The 20,919-nt window shown below is 40.8% G+C and overlaps 1 protein-coding gene across 1 annotated transcript in view; it reads right to left on the minus strand.

Moving 5' to 3' along the window:
* The window catches only part of LOC126980405 (uncharacterized), a 42,082-nt gene extending 40,065 nt beyond the window's left edge, over positions 1-2,017 (minus strand). The window contains exon 1 of the mRNA XM_050830317.1: positions 1,204-2,017. The gene's annotated coding sequence lies outside the window, so the exon portion shown is untranslated. The remainder of the gene's footprint in view (positions 1-1,203) is intronic.
* Between the last annotated feature and the right edge of the window lie 18,902 nt (positions 2,018-20,919).

Raw genomic sequence — 20,919 nt, forward strand, 5'->3', positions numbered from 1 at the left:
TGAGGGGGGTGTTGGGGGTCTGGGAAGAGGGTAATCGCTGCTGGTGTGAAAAAAAGCTAATTGTCTAAAGGAGTGAATGAGGGCAAGGGAGAATGGGGATGACAGGAGTGAGGGCGTTTGGGGACTAGTGCTCGTGTCCTGCTGGAAGGCTGTGCTGGTGTAAGGGGCTGCCCGCTAATTGGTTGAAGGCGTGGGCGGGAGACACTTATTCTTGAAGCTGATTGGCTGTCTCGTCCCCCTGACCTCGAGAAGCTGGATCGGTCGCTGGGTGAATAGAGTGACCCTGGTATTCGTCTTCCCCTTGAAAAACGCACATACATACTGATCGCTTGTTTATGTAACTCTGTAAAGAACCTAATTTTATAACACACATTCTTATCCTCATCATTATTATCATTATCATTTATTACTAATCTATTGCAGGACAAATGCCTTTCCCCGACGTACTTCACCTCTATGTCATGTTAGTGTACGTCATCCTGCTCCGGCAAATGGTATTATTTCATCTCCACCTCGTTATTTGCCTGCCCTGCCGCCACTCTCTTACTCTGGTGGTTCATCTGTAATCAGCTCTACGCACGATATGACCTGCCTCAGTCCGTTTCTTATTCTTAACCCGGTAGCAGCAGGGATCATGTTTCTTAATGGTCCCTCTAAGCGAGAAAAATGAGAAAAAATCATCACTCACATAAACCATTTCATAATTTATATCAAAGCATTTGTGATCAGTTTATGTATCATCTGTTTTTGGGGGTTTATATCATGGCACAAATTTGGCCCGTCGCTTCTACCGGGTCAATCGTCATTAGATTATGTTCAGTCTTCTTCTGTTTTCTGCTACATTTCCTTTCTCCACAAGTTTTCTCTATTCGTTTTTGCGCACTTCATAGCTTTCCATCTAGATTAAAGCCAGATACCCCTAAGGATAAACACAGGTACATTAATTTTTCTATATACACTTGCTTTAACACCTGCCTTAGTCCATTTCTTATCCTTAATGGTCGTTAGATAATCTCCAGTCTTTGTTTGTTCCCTAAGCCATGATGATCCCTTTCTATATCCAACATTTTACTCTCCACCCCTTTTTATTCATTTCTTACCTCTACCTAGTTTATAACCAGACACACCAAACATAAATATAGGTACATTTGATCCCTTTTATACTCACACATTTACATGTATTCACACCACGCAGAAACTAACCTTCCGTGTTCGTCTTTCTCTCGTCCGTTCCGCCTCAGTGGGGAGACTTCGCCATTAGGGGCGGGATCCAGGGGTTTTGCAAGCCTGTCATCACGCCGCTTCCCGTGTGTCTGACGTCATCCTCGGCCTTGAAGTCTTGACACATACACAGACACATGCAAAGGTATACACGCTCTAACGGAGAATTATTTCGTGCGAGTAAACTGAAGCCTTGAAACATAAGCGCATAGAGAGGTATACACGATCTGACGGATACTTATTCTAATAGTCTTGTTCTGTACGTATATTTACACTACCATGATACCAGCACCACCACTGCCTTGGTTTTGGTGGTGCATGCGAAGGTGTTCACTAAGGAAAAAATGCGTTCGTCGGCTTGAATAAATGAATGAATGAATGAATGAAGCTCAGTCCTACTTCATTCACGTGCTGGAGTTTGAGAGTTCTTAGAAAGTCATTCATTCATTCGTTAGAGTTTTTGCGCCCACACACTCTCGTTTGTCTAATAAGAACACGCGGACTTGCTTTTCATTTTAATTTTCCTTTTCGGTTTGTTATTTTTTTTCATGTTATAAATGTGCAAGTTTGAAGTTTTCTTTCTCTCTAGTTTTCTTTATTTTTCACGCGTGTCCGTTTATGGGAAAAGTTAGTCAGTATGTATTTTTCTTTTTATTCTTAGTTTCGTTTTCGTTCGCTTTAATTCTTTTTTATTTTGTTTTCTGTTCGTTCGTTCGTTCGTGATACTGGAGGAAAGGAGGAAGAGGAGGAGGACAAGGAGTGGTATGGAGGGAGGCGTCCTCTTCCCGCGCTGTCCAAACCCTTACTGACTCTCTCTCTCTCTCTCTCTCTCTCTCTCTCTCTCTCTCTCTCTCTCTCTCTCTCTCTCTCTCTCTTCCACGTAACACTTTTTTCTCTTTTTCTCCCTTCCCTTCGTCCCTCCACTCCCATTACTTATTTCTCTCTCCCATTTCTCCTCTCTTACATTTTACTTCCCTCCTTCCTTGCCTTCCTCTCTCCCTCCTTCCCTCCCTCTCTCCCACTCCCCCCTCAAAATACCGCCCAAACATGCTATTGTCTTGCCTCTGTGATAAGGGAGAAAGAGGAGGAGGAGAAATGGGAGGGAGGGAGAGAGAGAGAGGTAAGGAGAGGAGGGAGGGACGGAGGGAAGAAAAGTGAAGGAGAGAAGGACTGGGTGAAGAAAAAAAATAATGTGGAGGCGGAGTTTCTTGAGGAGTAGAAGGTAAAAGGAGGGGAAAATAAGAGGAAGGAGGAAAATAATCTATATAAAAATTGAAAATATAGAAAGATATTAAAAAAGAGAAGTTAAGGACGAAAAAATAAAAAAAAATAGTTGGAGGTGAAAGACAAGCTGAATCGAAAGTAGAAAAAATCTTAAGGGAAAGGAGTGAAAGGGAAAAAAAATATAGGAGAAAAAGAGGAAGAAATCACAGAAAGGGATAAAATGGAAGAAGGGAAAAACGGAGAAAAAGGCGAAACAGAAACTACATATAAAAAAGGAAAAAAATGAGAAATAAACAGGAAAAAGGTAAAAAGGAGGAGAGAAAACAGCCTTGGACACACACACATCAAAATGGAGATGGCGAAGAAGGAGGAAGAACAAACACGGGGAAAGAAAACTCGGATCCTGGACTTGCAAATGTAAAAGGAAAAAAAGGAAAAGGAAGAATTAAACGAAAACTGGAAACAAAAATTCACGCCTAAAATAAATGAAGCAAGAGGAACAAAAGAGTTTATGTCCGATAAGATAATGAGGAAAATATAATTCGGACGGAATGAGAGAGAGAGAGAGAGAGAGAGAGAGAGAGAGAGAGATTATAACTAGAAAAAATAAAATCAACAGACGAGATAAGATGAGAAGTAAATAATAAAAATAATAATAATAATAATAATAATAATAATAATAATAATAATAATAATAATAATAATAATAATAATAATAATAAATGAGAACTAAAATAATATGTATGCAAATGAAAGCAAATTATCACAAAAAATACATGAAAAATAGTTACTTTACTATTACTACTGCTGCTACTACCACCACCACCACCACCACCACTACTACTACTACTACTACTACTACTTCTACTTCTACTTCTACTACTACTACTACTACTACTACTACTACTACCACTTCTATTATTACTAGTGCAAAAACATAAAAAAAATAGCATAAACAACAGAGACATCAACAACTACAGCATCTATTACCATTAACTAATCCTTTGCCTCATTACCATCATCATCACCATCATCATCACCATAATTACCATCATTACCAGTCATCATCATTAGCCGGAGTGAACAACAACACCAAAGAGTCACCACTGTTCTACCACCTTCATGAAATTGGTTAATTGTTTTAAATCCAGTAATCAAATTAGCTCTGTTGTAGTTGCCCATTTATTCCCAACGTGCGGAATGGCCTCTAAAGACTGGAAATGCGTGCAATTATTTGTGTGTGCTGGCTTGAACATGGGGGTGGGAATGAGGGGGGGTGTTGGGAATGGGAAAAAAAAGAAACGAAAGGTCAAATAAAACGGAAATAGCTGAAAGGAGGAGGAGAAAAGGAAAAAGAAATAGGGTTGGAAAATAGGAAAAGTGAAAAGAAGTTCGTAATGGGAAGGAAGAAGAAGATCAGTTAAAAGAAGGGAGATAAATGAGGACAGGATAGGAAGAACAATGATGGGAATAAGATTTTAAAGAGAGAGTGTGTGTGTGTGTGTGTGTGTGTGTGTGTGTGTGTGTGTAGTTGAAAGTTAAAAGGAGATTATTTACCTGTTTATCTGTGGTGTTTGGTGCTCTCTGTTTGTGTTTGTCTTTTTATATGTGCTAATTTATCTCTTTGTAATGATGTGACTAACTAAAAATTTCATTACTCGCTTTTATGTTTTTTTTTGTATGAATGCATGTGTGTGTATATGTATGAATGTATATATGTATGTATGTATGTGTATTTATGTATATGTGTGGGGGATGTATGAGGGTATATATGTATGTATGTATGTATGTATGTGTATTTATGTATATGTGTTGATGTACGAGTGTATGTATGTATGGATTTTTTTTACAGTAAAGGAGACAGTTCAAAGGCAAAAAAAAAGAAAAGGAAAACAAAAACATCTCGCTGTGTTTGTCTGTGTATGTATGTATGTATGTATGTTGTATGTGTGTATGAACGTGTGTGTTACTGGTCACTATCACTTGTATTACTAATTGAAATCTGGTGGTAATAACCGTAGACTTATTTTAGTTTTATTCTTTCATCTTTACCTCATTCATCTCTTTCCTTTTGTTTTCTGGACGTGTGTTTCGTGATCCTCTTTTGTTTCCTTTGTATCTCATTCGCTTCTGTTGTTGACGTCACCCAATTATCTCTCATTTTTCTCTTTTTTTATTAATTCATGTATTTTTTTTTTTCGTTCAGTATTTTTTTTCTGTCAGAGGCAATGCATTCAAAATACTTATATTTCATCCCATATTTTAATTTCTCTCCTTTTTTATATAAATTAACGGTTGAAATTATTAGTTCTATTATTTTTTTCATCATTACCAGTGTGTGTGTGTGTGTGTGTGTGTGTGTGTGTGTGTGTGTTCGTGTGCGAGTGTGTGCGTGTGTTCGTGTGTGTGGAAGGCTTAGTATCCTTTCATGTACTCGTCTTCCTCGTTCCTTTTATGTTGATACGATATGTACACACACACACACACACACACACACACACACACACACACACACAACGTCAAGACCACAAATCCTTTGATAATTAAAGTCGAGGATCCACCCGTGTGTGTGTGTGTGTGTGTGTGTGTGTGTGTGTGTGTGTGTGTGTGAAGACAATATGCCGCTCAACAAACGCGTACACAACAGGGAATATAATTAGTTGTTTGTTTTCCCTTCCATTCCCCTTGTACTGTCACCTCTCCTTTTTCTTTCATTAATCCTCTTCTATCTTGTTTTCTTTTCGCTTCTCTCGTTTCTTCTTTCCGTTTTCTCATATCGTTTATATTATTTTTTGTTTTCTCCTCTTTCGTTTCCTTTCCTTTTCTTTCATCTTTTCTTTTTGTTTATTATTCTCTTCTTTTCTCTTCTCCTTTTCTTTGATTTCCACACCTCTATTTTATTTCTCTGTTTTCTCCTCTTCTTGTTTCTTTCATTTCTTCTTTTTTCATCTCTTTGTTAATTGTTTTCTTCTTCTCGTTTTTCCTTTCCACTATATTCTTTCCCTGTTTTCCTTCTCTTTCCTCTCCTTTTTTCTTCCTGTATTTCCCACCTTTGTATTTGCTGTCCTTTCCCCTTTTATTCTCACTTTTCCCTTCTATTCCTTTTCAGTAATCTCTTCTCATCTCTTCTTTCCTTTCTTCATCTTTTCCTTTGCCTCTCTATTCCTCCTTTCTACTCTTTTTCTCTGTTCTCATCATTTCTCTTCCCTTCTCCTCCTTTTTCTCTCCTTTCCCTCATTCTCTTTGGTAATTTTGTCTTCTTCCTGTCCAGGCCTTCTACTCTTTTTCTCTCTTCTCATCATCTCTTCTCTTCCCTTCTCCTTTTTCTCTCGTTTCCCTCATTCTCTTTGGTAATTTTGTCTTCTTCCTGTCCAGGCCTTCTACTCTTTTTCTCTCTTCTCATCATCACTTCTCTTCCCTTCTCCTTTTTCTCTCCTTTCCCTCATTCTCTTTGGTAATTTTGTCTTCTTCCTGTCCAGGCCTTCTACTCTTTTTCTCTGTTCTCATCATCTCTTCTCTTCCCTTCTCCTCCTTTTTCTCTCCTTTCCCTCATTCTCTTTAGTAATTTTATCTCCTTCCTGTCTGGCCTATCATGTTTTCTCCTATTCCCTCATCAATTTTCCCTCCCTCCCTCTCCTCCCTCCTCGCTTTGTCTCTCCTTTACCGACACTTTTATTGCATTCTCTCCCCCTCTCTGTATATTTTTCTCTCCTCAACATCTCTTTCTCTCTCTCTCTCTTTTATTCTTTCGCGCTCTTTCTTTTTCTCTCACTTTGCCGTTTCGTCTAATCTTAACGTTCTCTCCTCCCTCCCTTCCTCCCTCCCTCCCTCTCTCCCTCTCTTTCTCTCCCTCCCATGTTGCCTTCAAGTGATTGGTTTAAATTCAAGGGTGGGAGGACAAAGGGTGAAAGGAGATTGTGTGTAGGGAGGAGGAGGAGGAGGAGGAGGAGGAGCAGTAAGAGAGAGAGAGAGAGAGAGAGAGAGAGAGAGAGAGAGAGAGAGAGAGAGAGAGAGAGAGAGAGAGAGAGAGAGAGACGCAGGTTAACGTTTGTTTTGTATTTTTGTTATTTTTTCTCCACCTCTCTTTTCATTCTTACTTCATTCTCGCTTCATATTCTCTTTTACCTCCCTTACTTATTCTCCTCCCTTCTTTCCTGACCTCTTTCCCTCTCTCCCTCCCTCCCTCCCTGTTTTTGCTGCATTTTTTCTCCCTAATTCAAGGTAAAGAAGGTAAATAATTTTTTTGCCCATTTTTTTCTCTCATTCCTTCCTTCCATGTTTATCTCTGATTTCGAGGCCTTGACCTGGGGCAATAAAGACAACATAAAGCATGGAATTTAAAGAGAACCAGGAATAAAGGAAGGAAGATAGAAAGACAGAAGAAGAAAGATAAAAAAGTAGAGAGCGAAGATTCCGACCATGTTTTCTCTCCTTTCTCCTTCAAGCTTTCGTTGGCAATTAAAGTTTTCTCGTAGACTTGCAACTGTGCGTGAAGAGAAGAAGAGATGGACAGACGGAGGTGAGGAGAGAAAAAAAAGAGAGATAGAAAAGAAGAAGAGAAAAAAGAAATGAGTGACGTGGGATGAAGGAGGAGGAAAGAAAGATGAAAAAAGATAAGAAAAATAATAATTGAGTTTGAACAGATGAGAGGAAAGAAGAATAAAAGAGAAGAGAAAAGTAAAAAAAAAGGCGTGTGAGATGAAAGAGCAGGAAAATAAAGGAAAAAGAATAAGAAAAATAATGACCGGGTTTTGATGGATGAAAGGAGAGGAAAGAAAGGTCAAGAAGTGGAGGAGAAGAGAGAAAAAGAAGAAAAGAGAAGAAGAAATGAGTGACGTGATATGAAGGAGCAGGATAAGTGAAGGAAAAAAGAATATGAAAAATAATGGCCGGGTTTTGATGGAAGAAAGGAGAGGAAAGAATGGTCAGGAAATGGAGGAGAAGAGAGAAAAAGAAGAAAAGAGAAGAAGAAATGAGTGACGTGATATGAAGGAGCAGGATAAGTGAAGGAAAAAAGAATATGAAAAATAATGGCCGGGTTTTGATGGAAGAAAGGAGAGGAAAGAAGGATCAAGAAGTGAAGAAGAGGGAAAAAAAAGAAGAAAACAGAAGAAGAAATGAGTGACGTTAAATGAAGGAGCAGGAAAGTAAAAGGATAAAGAAAAGGAAAATAATTAATCGGGTTTTGATGGAAGAAAGGAGAGGAAAGATGCTGGTTAACTCTTTGTCAGAATTTGGACAGTATAGGGATGAGCATGAGAGAATACTCCATACGAGGGGGGCGGGGAGGGGGATATGGTCAGGAAATGGAGGAGAAGAGAGAAAAAGAAGAAAACAGAAGAAGAAATGAGTGCGTTAGATGAAGGTGCAGGAAAGTAAAAGGATAAAGAAAAGAAAAATAATTAATCGGGTTGTGATAGATGAAAGAGAAACTAAGTAAAGAAAAGCGAAGAAAAAAGAAAGAACAAATGAGTAATATGTGTGAGACGAAAGAGTCAGGAAAGTAAAAAGAAAAAAAAGATAAGAAAAATAGTAATAGAGTTTTGATAGATGAAAGGACATGAAAGAAGTGACATGAAGTAGAGAGAAAAAAAACGAAAGAGGAAACAAAGAGAAGAAGAAAGGAAGAAGAGAAAAAGAAATGAGTAAGGTGAGAAGGAGCAGGAAAAAGTAAAGGAAAAAGAAGAAAAATGATAATCGGGTTTGGATACATGAAAGGAAAGGAAAGAAGAGAGACATTAAGAAGAGAAAAGAAACGAAGAAGAGGAAAAGGAAATCAAGAAAAAGATGAAGGAAAGCAATGGAAAAAGAGAAGAAAAATAATAGTTGAGTTTAGATACCTGAGAGGAAAAGAAAGAAGACACGAAGTAGAGAAAAAAAACAAAGAGGAAAGAAGAGAAGATAAAGCAGATAAGAGAAAGAGGACTCAAAAGGGAAAAACAGATGAATGATAATTACTTGTAGATGGATGAGAGGAAGGAAAGAGGAAAGGAAGAAGTGTAGGAGGAAAGATGAAAAGAAAACCGATAAAGAAGGGAAACGAAAGTAAGGAGAAAGAGAAAGGAGACAGAGAGGAAAGGGAAAATGAATGTAAAATGAGAGGAAGGGAAGAGAGAGAAGGTGGAAGATTATTAGTGAAGGACATGAGTAAAAGGAAGATAAATATAAAATGACATGAAAGAGAGGAAGGAGACCAAAGGAGAGGAGTAAGCAAAGAAAATGATTGTGCTTGAATAGATGGAAGATAAATGGAGATAAAGGAAAATCAGAAAATAAATAAAGAAGCAAAAGAGAGGAAGAAGGAGGAAGATAAGAAAAAAACAGAGAAATGAAAAACAAAAAAAACTAGGAGGCAGAAGAAACAAATAAAAGGAAATGGAGGAGAAAGAATATTTGAGAGTGGATAAGAAGAAAAGAAATGTGAACAGAAACTGGAAAAAACGGAGAAACGAAGATGAGGAGAAAAGAAGAAAAAGAGGAAGAGAAAATGAGAAACAAAAGAAAAAGGTGAAGGAAAGGAAAGAGAGGCAAGGGAGAATAACTGCCGCTGATGGCGAAGAAACAGAGAGAAAGAAGAGGAAAGAGGAAGAGGAAAAAGAAGAAGCAGAAGGAAAAGAGGAAAAATAATTGTATGTTGATCCCAGGTCGTTATTTTTTACCCCAATCTCATGCCTTTCAACCCTGGAGAGAGAGAGAGAGAGAGAGAGAGAGAGAGAGAGAGAAATGGAGTAATAATTGGGAGTTAGTTTTGTTCATTTACAGTATTTATTTTAGTCATGTTGTGTGTGTGTGTGTGTGTGTGTGTGCCAGTATCTCTCTATTACATTTTCCATTTTCTCTTTCATCCTTTGTTCCATTCCCTCGTTTTTCTCTCTTATTTCTTCTCTTATTGCATTGTTCTCTCTTCCTATCTTCGTTCCGCGCCGCCATTCCTTTCATTTTCTCCTCCTCCTCCTCTTCCTCCTGTTCCTCCTCTTCCTCTTTCTCCGCTCGTCCTTTTATTTTCTTATCCTCTTCCTCTTCCTCTTCTTCTCGTCTTTCTCAGTTGGAAGAAAAGAAAACTAAATTATTGAAGAAGGTGATGAAGAAAGACGAGAAGCAGAGAGGAGAGGACAACCAGGAGGAGGAGGAGGAGGAGGAGGAGGAGGAAGAGGAGGAGGAGGAGGAGGAGGAAGAGGCCACAAAAGAAGAAACATGAAAGAGGTTCTGGAGGACTACTTTCTTCACCCCGAGTTTTAGGAGCAAATTTGACTCTCTCTCTCTCTCTCTCTCTCTCTCTCTCTCTCTCTCTCTCTCTCTCTCTCTCTTCTTCTCTTTTCTTCTCTTCTCTCCTCTTCTCTTCTCTTCCCTTCCCTTCCCTTCTCTTCTCTTCTCTTTCTCAAAAATAAATAAAAAATGATGATAACTAATTTCATAAAAGCATCACGTACGACCCTTGGCATTATTTATGTTTTTATTTTATTTTACATTTGCGAGTTTTTTTTTTTTTTTTGGTGGAAACGTAAATTTTTGTTTCGCCAACCCTAATTAAGGACAGGAATAATAATTACCTTTTTGGATTATACCTGCATACACGTGTCGGTTTTACGCACACACACACACACACACACACACACACACACACACACACACACACACACAAGCGCGCACACACACAGTAAGGTCGCTTTTTAATACATTTCGTTTTCTTTTTTTTTATTTCTTACCTGGAAGCGCATAAAACCAATGACATTTTTGCTGAAAGGAAAATGTCATCAGAGAGAGAGAGAGAGAGAGAGAGAGAGAGAGAGAGAGAGAGAGAGAGAGAGAGAGAGAGAGAGATTAGTACTGTTGAATTCGATAGGTATTTTGCGATGACTATTCGTTTTCTCTTCCTTTTCCCTTCCCATTCCTTCTCTTCTTCCTTTTCCTCACCATCCCATCATTTTTCTTTTTCGTTTTCTCTTCCCTTTCCCATCCCATCCTCTCTTCCACCTTTTCCTAACCATCCTTTAATTTCCCCTATTTGTTTTCTGTCTTCACTTTCCTTTCCCATCCATTCTCTTCTTTTTCAGCATCCTTTCTCTTTCCCTATTCGGTTTCTCCTTTCTCTTTCCCTTCCCATGCCTCCTCTTTTTTCTTCTCCTTATCTTCCCTTCATTTTCCTTATTTGTTTTCTCTTCTCTTTCCTTTCTCATCCCTTTTGTTCCTTTTTTCTTCCTCGTTTCATTTTCTCTTCCATATCCCTTCCCATCCTTTCTCTTCTTCTTTTTCCACGCCATCCCTTCATTTTCCCTATTCCTTTTCTCTCATCCCTTTCCTTTTCCATTCATTGCCTTTCTTTTCTTCACCATCCCTTCATTTTCTCTATTCGTTTTCTCTCTTTCCTTTTCTTTCCCCTCCTTTGTCTTCCCCTTCTTCTTCTCTTTCCCTTCCCATCCCTTTTCTTCCTCCTTTTCCTTACCATTCCTTCATTTCTTCTTATTCCTCTTTCCTCTTCATCATATATCTCGCCCTCTTATCCTCAACCCTTTCCCCTTCTCGTTATCTTTATTGTGTATTCATCGTATCATCTCTGTTCTTTTACTTTTTCCCTATTAATTTTTTTTCTCCCCTCCTCTCCTCCCTTATCTCCCCCATTTTGCCTCTTTACCACACAACGGGAACTCCTCTCCCCTACTCTCTCTCTCTCTCTCTCTCTCTCTCTCTCTCTCTCTCTCTCTCTCTCTCTCTCTCTCTCTCTCTCTCTCTCTCCTTCCTTCCTCTCCCTCCCTCCCCTCCTCCTCCTTCCTTCCCTTCCTCGTTCCTTCCACCCTTCTCTCCCTTCCTTCCCCTGATAGCACAACTCTTCCTCTCTTCTCTCCCTTCCCTCCATTTTTCGTATTTGCTATCATTCTCCCTCTATCTCTCTCGCTATATACACACATATACGATATACTGCTCTCTCTCTCTCTCTCTCTCTCTCTCTCTCTCTCTCTCTCTCTCTCTCTCTCTCTCTCTATTTATTCATCTCCCTTCTATTCATACATAAGGTACATATTGCTGTTTCTCCCTTTTTCTCTCTCTCTCTCTCTCTCTCTCTCCCTTTTCTACCGCAAAGGAAAATCTCATCTTTTTGATCCTTGAGACCTTTTTTTCCCTCACCTTCATTTCCCCTTTGTCGGGCATATAGAAATGAAAGGGAGAGCGAAGGTGAAAAAAAAAATATCTAGGTCAGGGAGAACGACGAAAAAATATGTTTGTTTGTGTTTTTTATTTTGTGTTGATTATTGTATTTGTGAGGCCGTGTGTGTGTGGCGTGAGAGAGAGAGAGAGAGAGAGAGAGAGAGAGAGAGAGAGAGAGAGAGAGAGAGAGAGAGAGAGAGAGAGAGAGAGAGAGAGAGAGAGAGAGAGAGAGAGAGAGAGAGAGAGAGAGAGAGAGAGAGAGAGAGAGAGAGAGAGTAGGTGGGTTGGGGGGTCACATCATTAGTAGTCGAGTCACCTTATCCCTTACCTAAGAGTCACCTGCGGCCTTATTAACTCCGCCTACAGGTGTGTCAGGGCGGCAGGTAATGACGAGGTAACCACACACACACACACACACACACACACACACACACACACACACACACACACACACACAGATGTTTTTTTTATTTGAGTATTGCATGAACGTGTGTGTGTGTGTGTGTGTGTGTGTGTGTGTGTGTGTGTGTGTGTGTGTGTGTGTGTACGTGTTTACCTGTGAATGCCCACGTCGCCGCCAGTATTCATGGAAGTGTATTCGCATGACTATGAATATGGATGCTTGCGTGAGCTTGTGCATTTACATATACATAACTGCAAGGACGCCGCGACTCCCTTATCCTAAGTATCCTTTTGTGACGCTTAGTAATCCTCCTGAAGTCATTTATAAGGGATTCAATCCTCTATACACACACACACACACACACACACACACACACACACACACACACACACACACACACACACACACACATTCACTTCGTTCCATCCAGCATCCTTTATTGGTATTTCTACGCCTCCTGTGATATTTTTTTTTTGTAATTAGGTTTGTAAATGTTGATCTTGATGTTAATTATTTTTCTCATCGTGGCTAATGGTTTTATTATCATGTTTCAACCCGTTTAAAATTCAATGGTAACGGTATCTTTTTATTATTTGTTTTGCTCTTCATATATGACTAACAAATTAAAGCAGTAATGGAGCCTCGTTACTGTGTTTGTTTTGTGTGTGTATAAGCATATTTTCACTCACTTTATTTACCTATACTTACTTATTTATCTACCTCAATCTACCTGTATTTATCTGCCCATCTACTTATCTGCCTACATGTCTACCTACCTTCCTATTTATTTATATTTATCTCGTAGCTGCTGCCTATCTATCTACTTCAATCTCTACTTATTTATATCTTCTTCTATCTCTACTTATTTATCTATCTATCAACCTACCTATCTGTTTATCCAGTCCTGTCTGTCCACCTACCAATCTATTTATTCCTATCTATACCTACCTGCCTACCTACCTGTATCAACCAATCAGTCAGTTAATCACTCCATCTATCTATCTTGTTCTGTACGTGATAATAAAAACGCATCGTGGGGGCGGCAGCAGCAGTAGAGGAACCAGCAAAACCAAACCTGACGCTCGTGTGCAAAATAAAATCTCACCTCCACTTGTTGACTCGCTAAACACGCTCGGGGAACAGCAAGTCCCCGAGGCAGGCCATCAATACTACCTCAACCACACTGGGCGGGCGGAGAAGGGGGATGGGGCGGGGCAGGGACGGGGCTTGAGTGCAGGGAGGACGAGGAAAGGGTAAGGAGGAGAAGGAGGAGATCAGACGGAAAGAGCGGAGGGGAATAAACCTGAGAACGAGAAAGGAGTGAAAATTAAGTGATAGAGGAAATGGAGACAGTAAAAGCGGAAAGGAAAGAAAATAGGAGATAGGACGGAGAAAAAGGAATAGGAGGACGAGGAAGGAGTGAGATATAAGAGAAAGAGGAAAAGGAGATAGAGGGAAAGGGGAAGAAGGAAGGGAGGAGAGGGAGGAAGGAGTGAGAATTAAGAGAAAGCGAAAAAGGAGATAGAGAGAAAGGTGAAGAAGGAAGAGAAGAGAGGGAGGAAGGAGTGAGAAATAAGAGGAGGAAAAGTAGATAAAGTGAAAGGGAAGAAAGGAAAGGAAGAGAGGACGAGAAGGGAGTAAGAATTCAGAGGAAGAGGAAAAAAGGGATAGAGGAAGAGAGAAGGAAGGAAAGGTGGGTGAAGAGGAAATAAAAGTAAGGAGAGGAAGAAGTAGATAGGAGGGAGAAGAGGGAAAAGTAAGAATTCAGAGAGGAGAAGAAGATAGGGGGAGAAAGGAGGAGAGAAGACAGAGGAGGAGGAAGTATGAGTTAAGAGAGAGGAAGAATAGTAGAGAAGAGAGGGAAGAAGTGCAGGGAGGGAGAGGAGAAAGGAGTAAGAGTTAAGAGGAAGAAGAGAAGACAAGCGGACAGTGACACAGGGGGAGGAGAAAGAGGAGGAAATGAAGGTGAAGAGGAAGGAAAGAGAACAGGAAGAGAAAGAGGAGGAAATGAAGGTGAAGAGGAAGGAAAGAGAACAGGAGGAGAAAGAGGAGGAAATGAAGGTGAAAGGGAAGGAAAGAGAACAGGAGGAGGAAGAGGAGGAAATGAAGGTGAAAGGGAAGGAAAGAGAACAGGAAGAGGAAGAGGAGGAAATGAAGGTGAAGAGGAAGGAAAGAGAACAGGAAGAGGAAGAGACGATAGGAAAATAAATGAGGAGAAGGAGGGAAAGGAGGGAGTGAGAGAAGAGTTGGAGGGGCGAAAGAGCGACAAAAGGAGGAAGGAAGGAGGGAGGGAGTTGGAAGGTTAAGGGAGTGGGAGTAGATAAGAGTGGATTAGTAATAGATAAAAAAAAACAGTCATAAATAGAAGAAAAAGCACATCAGTGTATTCCTAAATCGTCACTCCAATCCCACGCTGTTCCAATCTCCTATTTCCTCCTTTATTCATTTATCTTCCCCTCCTCTCCGCTCCTTTCATTTATCATATGTTCCTTTCCTTCTGTGAATAGTGGATGGAAGTAAACAAAAACAACAACAACAAAAAAGAAAAAAAAACCACCCACAAATCAAAGAAAATGGAAACAAGTATATTCTAAAACCTATTCCATCAACTTTTGCCTTCCTCTTCTATTCACTCCTCCCTCCCTCCTCTCTTTCCTCTCTGTTCCTTTCATTCATCCTCCGTTCCTTCCCTTCTTTCGTCAATCCAATCAATCCAATCCCAAACTCTTCCATCCTTTTCACTTCCTCCTCTATTTCTGTAAAAAAAAGAAAAAGAAAATCCATCTCCCCCTCCTTCTCTCCGTACCTTTCATTCCTCATCCGTTTTTTTCCTTTCTTTCTGCAATTACTCCTTCGTTTGCCTCAACCTGTTTCCAATCAATCCAATCTCAAACTCTTCCATCCTTTTCACTTCCTCGTCTATACATCCATCTCCCCCTCCTTCTCTCTGTACCTTTCATTCCTCATCCGTTTTTTCCCTTCTTTCTGACATTATTCCTTCGTTTGCCTCAACCTGTCTCATTACCAGCGCGCCGAACATGAAGTGTCAATGCCAAAAGTCTTTACGAGGATCTGCAGGTTAATTGGACTGAGTAATTGGTGTGGAGGGAAAGATAGGTAGAGAGAGAGAGAGAGAGAGAGAGAGAGAGACACCTGTACTAATCACCGCCCCTAAACTTGTGTAATTCTCTCCCTGTAATCATGAATCAATATGTAATCTTCCTCCATCCTTCCTCCCTTCCCTCCCTTCCCTCCCTACCTGCATTTCTCCCTCCCTTCCTCCCTCCCTCTATTTCCATCTCTCTCACTTCCTCCTTCCTTCCCTCCTCTCGTCCATTCCCTTGTATCTCTCCTTCCTCCCTCCCTCCTTCCTCTCTCCCTCCCTTACCTACCTGCATTTCTCCCTCCTCCCTCTCCTCCTTCCCTCCCCTTTCCATATCTTCCTTTCTCCTTCCTTCCCTCCCTTCATCCATTCCCTTACATCCCGACTTCTTTCCTCTCTCCTTCCTTCCCTCCCTTCCTTCCTCCCTCCCTATTTCCATATCTCCCTTCCTCCTTTCTTCCCTCCTCTCGTCCATTCCATTACATCTCCTTCCTCCCTCCCTCCTTCCTTCTCTCCCTCCCTCCTTTCCTTCCTACCTGCATCACTCCCTTCCCCCTTCCGTCCCTCCCTTCCTTTTTCCATCTCTCCCTTCTTCCTTCCCTCCCGTCGTCCATTTCCTTGCATTCCGTCTTCCTCCCTCCCTCTCTCCCTTCCTTCCTCCCTTCTCTCCCTCTGACTATCACCCCCTTCCTTCCTCTCTCTCTTCCTCCGTCGCCCGTTCTCCTATATTCCTCCTTCCTTTCATCCATGTCTCCTTCATTTCCCTTTCGTTTTCCTCCTTTCCTCTTCAGCATTCTCGCATTTTCCTCCACTTCAGTTCTTATTATTATTCCTTCCTGTCTTCCATCTCCTTCTGTGACACCCTTACTCCTTCATCTCTCCTCTGCATCGTTTATCATAACCTTTTTCTTCCTTTTTTTGGTGTCTCTCCCTTCTCTTCCTTCCTTCCTCTTACGTGCCTACCTTTGTTTCTACTTTCCTCCTTATTTTTTTTTCGCTCCCTTCTCTCTATCTCCTTCCTTCTTTCCTTTATTCATTTTTCCTTCTTTCCTTCCTTTCTCTCGTTTTTTTCTTCCATATACCTGCCTTTGTCTACTTTCCTTCCTTTTTTCTTTCTCATTTTCCCTCTCTCCCCTCTTCCTACCTTCCTCCCTTTCTTTCCTCCTTTCTTCCTTCCTTCCTTCCTTCCTTTTACGCACCTTCCTTATTTTCTCTTTTTTTTCTCTCTCTCCTCCTCCCTTCTTTCCTACTTCCCTCCCTCCTGCCATCATTTCCTTCTTTTTGCTCTTTCTTTCATTCTATCTTCCTTCCTGCCTTCCTTCCTTCCTTTTTCTCTACTTTCCTCCTTATTTTCTTTACATTTTCTCCTCTTTCCCTTCTTCCTCCTACCCACCAGTCTCCTTCCTTCTCTCCTCCTTTTCCTTTCTCCCTTTTCTCCTTCTCCTCTTCCTTCCTTCTCTCCTTGCTTCCTTCCATCCTTTCATTACCTTCCTTTTTTCTACTCCTTATTTTCTTTCCTTTTCTCTCTCTCCCCTCTTCCTCCATACCCACCAGTCTCTTTTCCCTCATCTCCTTTCTTCTCCTCCCTTTCCTTTCCCCCTTTTCTCCTTCTCCTTTTCCTTCCTTCCCTCCTTGCATTACTTTCCTTTTCTCTACTCTCCTTATTTTCTTTCCTTTTCTCTCTCTCCCCTCTTCCTCCATATCCACAATCTCCTTTCTTCTCTCCTCCCTTTCCTTTCCCCCTATTCTCCTTCTCTTCCTTCCTTCCATCCTTTCATTACCTCCCTTTTCTCAACTCTCCTTATTTTCTTTTCTTTTCCCTCTCTCTCCCTTCTTCCTCCATACCATCCAGTCTCCTTCCTCTCATTTTCTTTCTTCTCTCCTCTTCCTTCTTTCCTCCGTCCCTCCTGCCGTGTTTCCTCCTCCTCCGCGAACAAAAGTAACCTAGCACCTGCCACCCGTATCGCTACCTGTCTGCTCTGCTCACCTGCCCACGACAAGCCGACAAAGAAGAGGACGTGTGACTCTTCTGCCCGTGACTGTTTGGGAGGTGTGTGGGGGGGGAGGATGAGGGATGGAAAAAGAAGAAAGAGGGAAAGTGGGGGAGGACCACGGAGGAAGGACGTATGGGAGGGGGAGGGGTAAGGGGTTAACAAGAGGTACAAAGAGAAAGAAAGGAGGTAAGGAGGGAAAGAGGGAAGAGGAGGAAAGGAACAGTAATGGGAAGGAAGGGAAGAAAGAGAAGGGAAGAAGGGAAAGGGAAGGCAAGAGGGGGTAGGGAAGGAGGAAGGGAAACTGAGAAGGGACAGAGGGGAGGGGAAAGGAGTTTGGGAGTTGACAAGAGGTAACAAAGAGAAAGGAATGAAGGAAGAAGCGAGGAGGAGAAGCAAAAGGAGGAGAGATAGGAAGGAGGGGAAGGAAAGAAAGGAAAATGGTGAGGAACAGAGGGGGAAGAGAGGGAGGGAAAGAATTGGTTGAGGGTGCTAGAAGATGAAACAAAGAGAAAGAGAGAGAAAGGAAGGGGAAGAGGCAAGGGTAGGAAACGACAGACAGAGGTAAGGAGGAGGTGTTAGGAGGCAAGAAAGAGGAAAGAAGGAAGGAGAGAAAGAGGCAAAAGGTGGGAAGAAGAACGGTAAAAGGCAAGAGCGAGAAAGAGAGAAAGAAATGTGAATATGAGAGAGAGAGAGAGAGAGAGAGAGAGAGAGAGAGAGAGAGAGATGGGAATAAGATAAATGAGAGAAAAAGGAGACAAAGCAATAGAAGGAAACGAAGGAGAGAAGGAAAGAGGAGGAGGAGGAGGAAGAGGAAGAAAAATAAGCGAGGATAAGTAATGGAGAAAGCATTGGAGGAGGAGGAAGGCGAAGAGAGAAAGAGGAAGAAAGAAATGTGACAAGATAAGAGATGAAAATGGAGGAAAGGAGAGAGAACGTGTAAACAGCGGAATAGCGTGGAGGGAAACTTGAAGGAAAATGGAGGAAAGTTGGAGAGGGAAATGTAGGAGAATGGAGGAAAAATGGAAAGGAAAAAAGTAGTGGAGGAAAATTGAAGGAAAAAAGATGGAAAGTGAAGGAAAGCTGGAAGGAAAAGAATGAAGAATGGAGGAAAACTGGAGGGAAAAAAGTTGTAGGGGAGAAAAACTGGAGGGAAAAAAGATCAAGGGGAGGAAAACTGGAGGGAAAAAGATCAAGGGAAGGAAAACTGAAGGGAAAAAAGATAGAGAATGGATGAAAACTGGAGAGAAAAAGATCAAGGGAAGGAAAACTGGAGGGAAAAAGATCAAGGGAAGGAAAACTGAAGGGAAAAAAGATAGAGAATGGAGGAAAACTGGAGAGGAAAAAGGAAAGTGGAGAAAAATTGGTGGAGAAAAAGGTGGAGAGTGAAAGAAAACTGGAGAGAGAAAAAAAGAGAGTTGAAGAAAACCGGAGGAAAAAGAAGATGGAGAGTGGAGGAAAATTGGAGAAAAAGAAAATGGAAAGTGGAGGAAAACTGGAGGAACAAAAGTGGAGAGTGGAGGAAAATGAACGGAAAAAGGTTGAAAGTGTGAAAAACTGGAGGGAATAAAGGAAAATAAGAAAAAAAAATTGGAGTTAAGGAAAGATGGAAGAAAAAACGAAAATGGAAGAAAACTGAAGGAAAAAAAGATTGAAGGAAAATTAGAGGAGAAAAAGGAAAGTGTGGGAAAACTGCTTAGCAGTCATGTGGTGAGTGCCAATACAACTGTCACATTAAAAAATAGCTTAGATAAATTCATGGACAGCGATATTAGGTGGGGTTAGATACACGGGAGCTTAGGTTCAGAGGAGCTGCCTCGTACAGGCTTACCGGCCTCTTTGCAGACTCCCATGCTCTTATGTTCGTATGTAAAAAGCTGGAAAATAGTAGACAGAGACAGAGACAGATGGGGGACGGGAAGGTTAGGTTTTGGGAGCATTGTCACTTTGTTGACCTCCGTGTCCGTTTCCTTTTATGTTAGTTATACTTATACAATTACCTTTCTTATGCATTAATAGGATACACTTAATGACGCACTCAAATACCTGTAATTAAGGGTTGTTTCAAGGTTAATAAGGAGGCAGAAACGGGCGTAGTCTAAAAAGTTGTCCTGATATGCAATTACGTTTACTACTACTGCTACTACTACTACTACTACTACTACTACTACTACTGATAATAATAATAACTAGACGCATAGCACTCGAAGAGTGCACACCTCCGCCAAAGTTCGTCCTGAAAATTGGTATGGGGATCAACTGTGATCCTATGCATCATATGGAAGCATGTCTCGAAATTTCATGAAATTCTATTTTTTTGGAAACTTTGACCTTGGCGAACTTTTCGAGGTCAAGGTCAAAGCCATGCAAAGTGCGTCTTTCCATAAGCTAAAATATGAACCAAGTCTGAAGTCTCTACGATGTAGAGAACCGAAGTTATGGCCAATCTGACGTTTTGTGCGACCTTGACCTTGACCTTTGACCTTTGACATAAAAAAATTAAAGAGTTCTATTCTGGATGGACACGAAGCTTCCCTGAAAAAATTGTTTGAGATATCCGCAAAATTGTGCACAGGAGACTGTTAACGAACAAACAAACAAATAAATAAATAAACATACTGATCGGACCGAAAATATGACCTCCTCCAACTTCGTTGGCGGAGGTAATAACAATAATAACAAAAATACGACTCTGTTACCCTAGATATTTATTCATATTTCAAAGCCTCACTGAATATCGAATTGACCTCTTTTTAAACCGGGTCTCGAACTAAAGTCACGTCGAATTCTTTAGCCGCTGTACCATCGTGACCGGATTAGGGGAAGAGGTAGCGAAGGTAAGAGGACAAGATGGGGAGATAAGGACATAAACCTGGCTAACAAAGGGGAGGGAAGAGGATTAGGAGGAGAGAGGATTAAGAGGGAGGGGAGATGAGAAAGTGGAGGGGTCGGGCAATAGGATTAGGCGGGAGGGTTGAGGATAAAGAAAAGGATAGGATGAAATACGAATAAGGAGAGAGAGTAAAGGGAGAGGAGAGGAAGAAGAGAAAAGAGAAAATGAGTGAAAGAAAATGAAAAATGAGAGAGGAAGAAAGCTAAAGAAAGAGGTTAAGAAAAGAGAAGATAAATGTTTGAGAGAAAAAGGAAAGCTGGATAAAGAAAGGATGACTACGAATGAGAAAGGAAACCGAAAGAAAAAAAGAAAGGAGAGGGAGTAGGGGAGAGGCTTGCGCGGAGGGGTGGAGAGAAAAGGAAAAAAGGGGGATGTTGGGAATGGAAAAGAAAAGAAACGAAAGGTTAAATAAAACGGAAATGGTTGAAAGAAGGAAGAGAAAAGGAAGAAGGGGGGATGTTAGAAATGGAAGAGAAAAAAGAAACGAAAGGTCAAATAAAACGGAAATAGTTGAAAGGAGGAGGAGAAAAGGGAAAACAATTAGGGTTTGAAAATAGGAAGAGTGAAAAGAAGTTCGTAAAGGGAAGGAAGATCAGTTAAAAGAAAGGAGATAAATGAGGACAGGATAGGAAGAAGAAAGATGGGAATAAGATTTTAAAGCGCGATGAGAAGGAGGAGCTTGTAAATAGATAAAAAGGAGAGAATGCAGAAGTGATGAAATAAGGAAGAATGAAAGATGAGAGGAAAGCAGGCAACCTATAGAAGCAAAAAAATAAAAATAAAGCAAATAGAAAGAAAGGAGGAGAAGGAAGAGAAGAGGAAGAGGAGGATGAAGAAGAAAAGAAAGAAGAATCAAGACAATAGGAAAAGCAGAAAAAATAGCAGTTACATGAATTAGAAAAAAAAGAATGATAGAAAATAAAAATAAGTAAATTGAGAA

The sequence above is a fragment of the Eriocheir sinensis genome, chromosome 44, assembly GCF_024679095.1.
Source record: "Eriocheir sinensis breed Jianghai 21 chromosome 44, ASM2467909v1, whole genome shotgun sequence".
NCBI classification, from domain to species: domain Eukaryota; kingdom Metazoa; phylum Arthropoda; class Malacostraca; order Decapoda; family Varunidae; genus Eriocheir; species Eriocheir sinensis.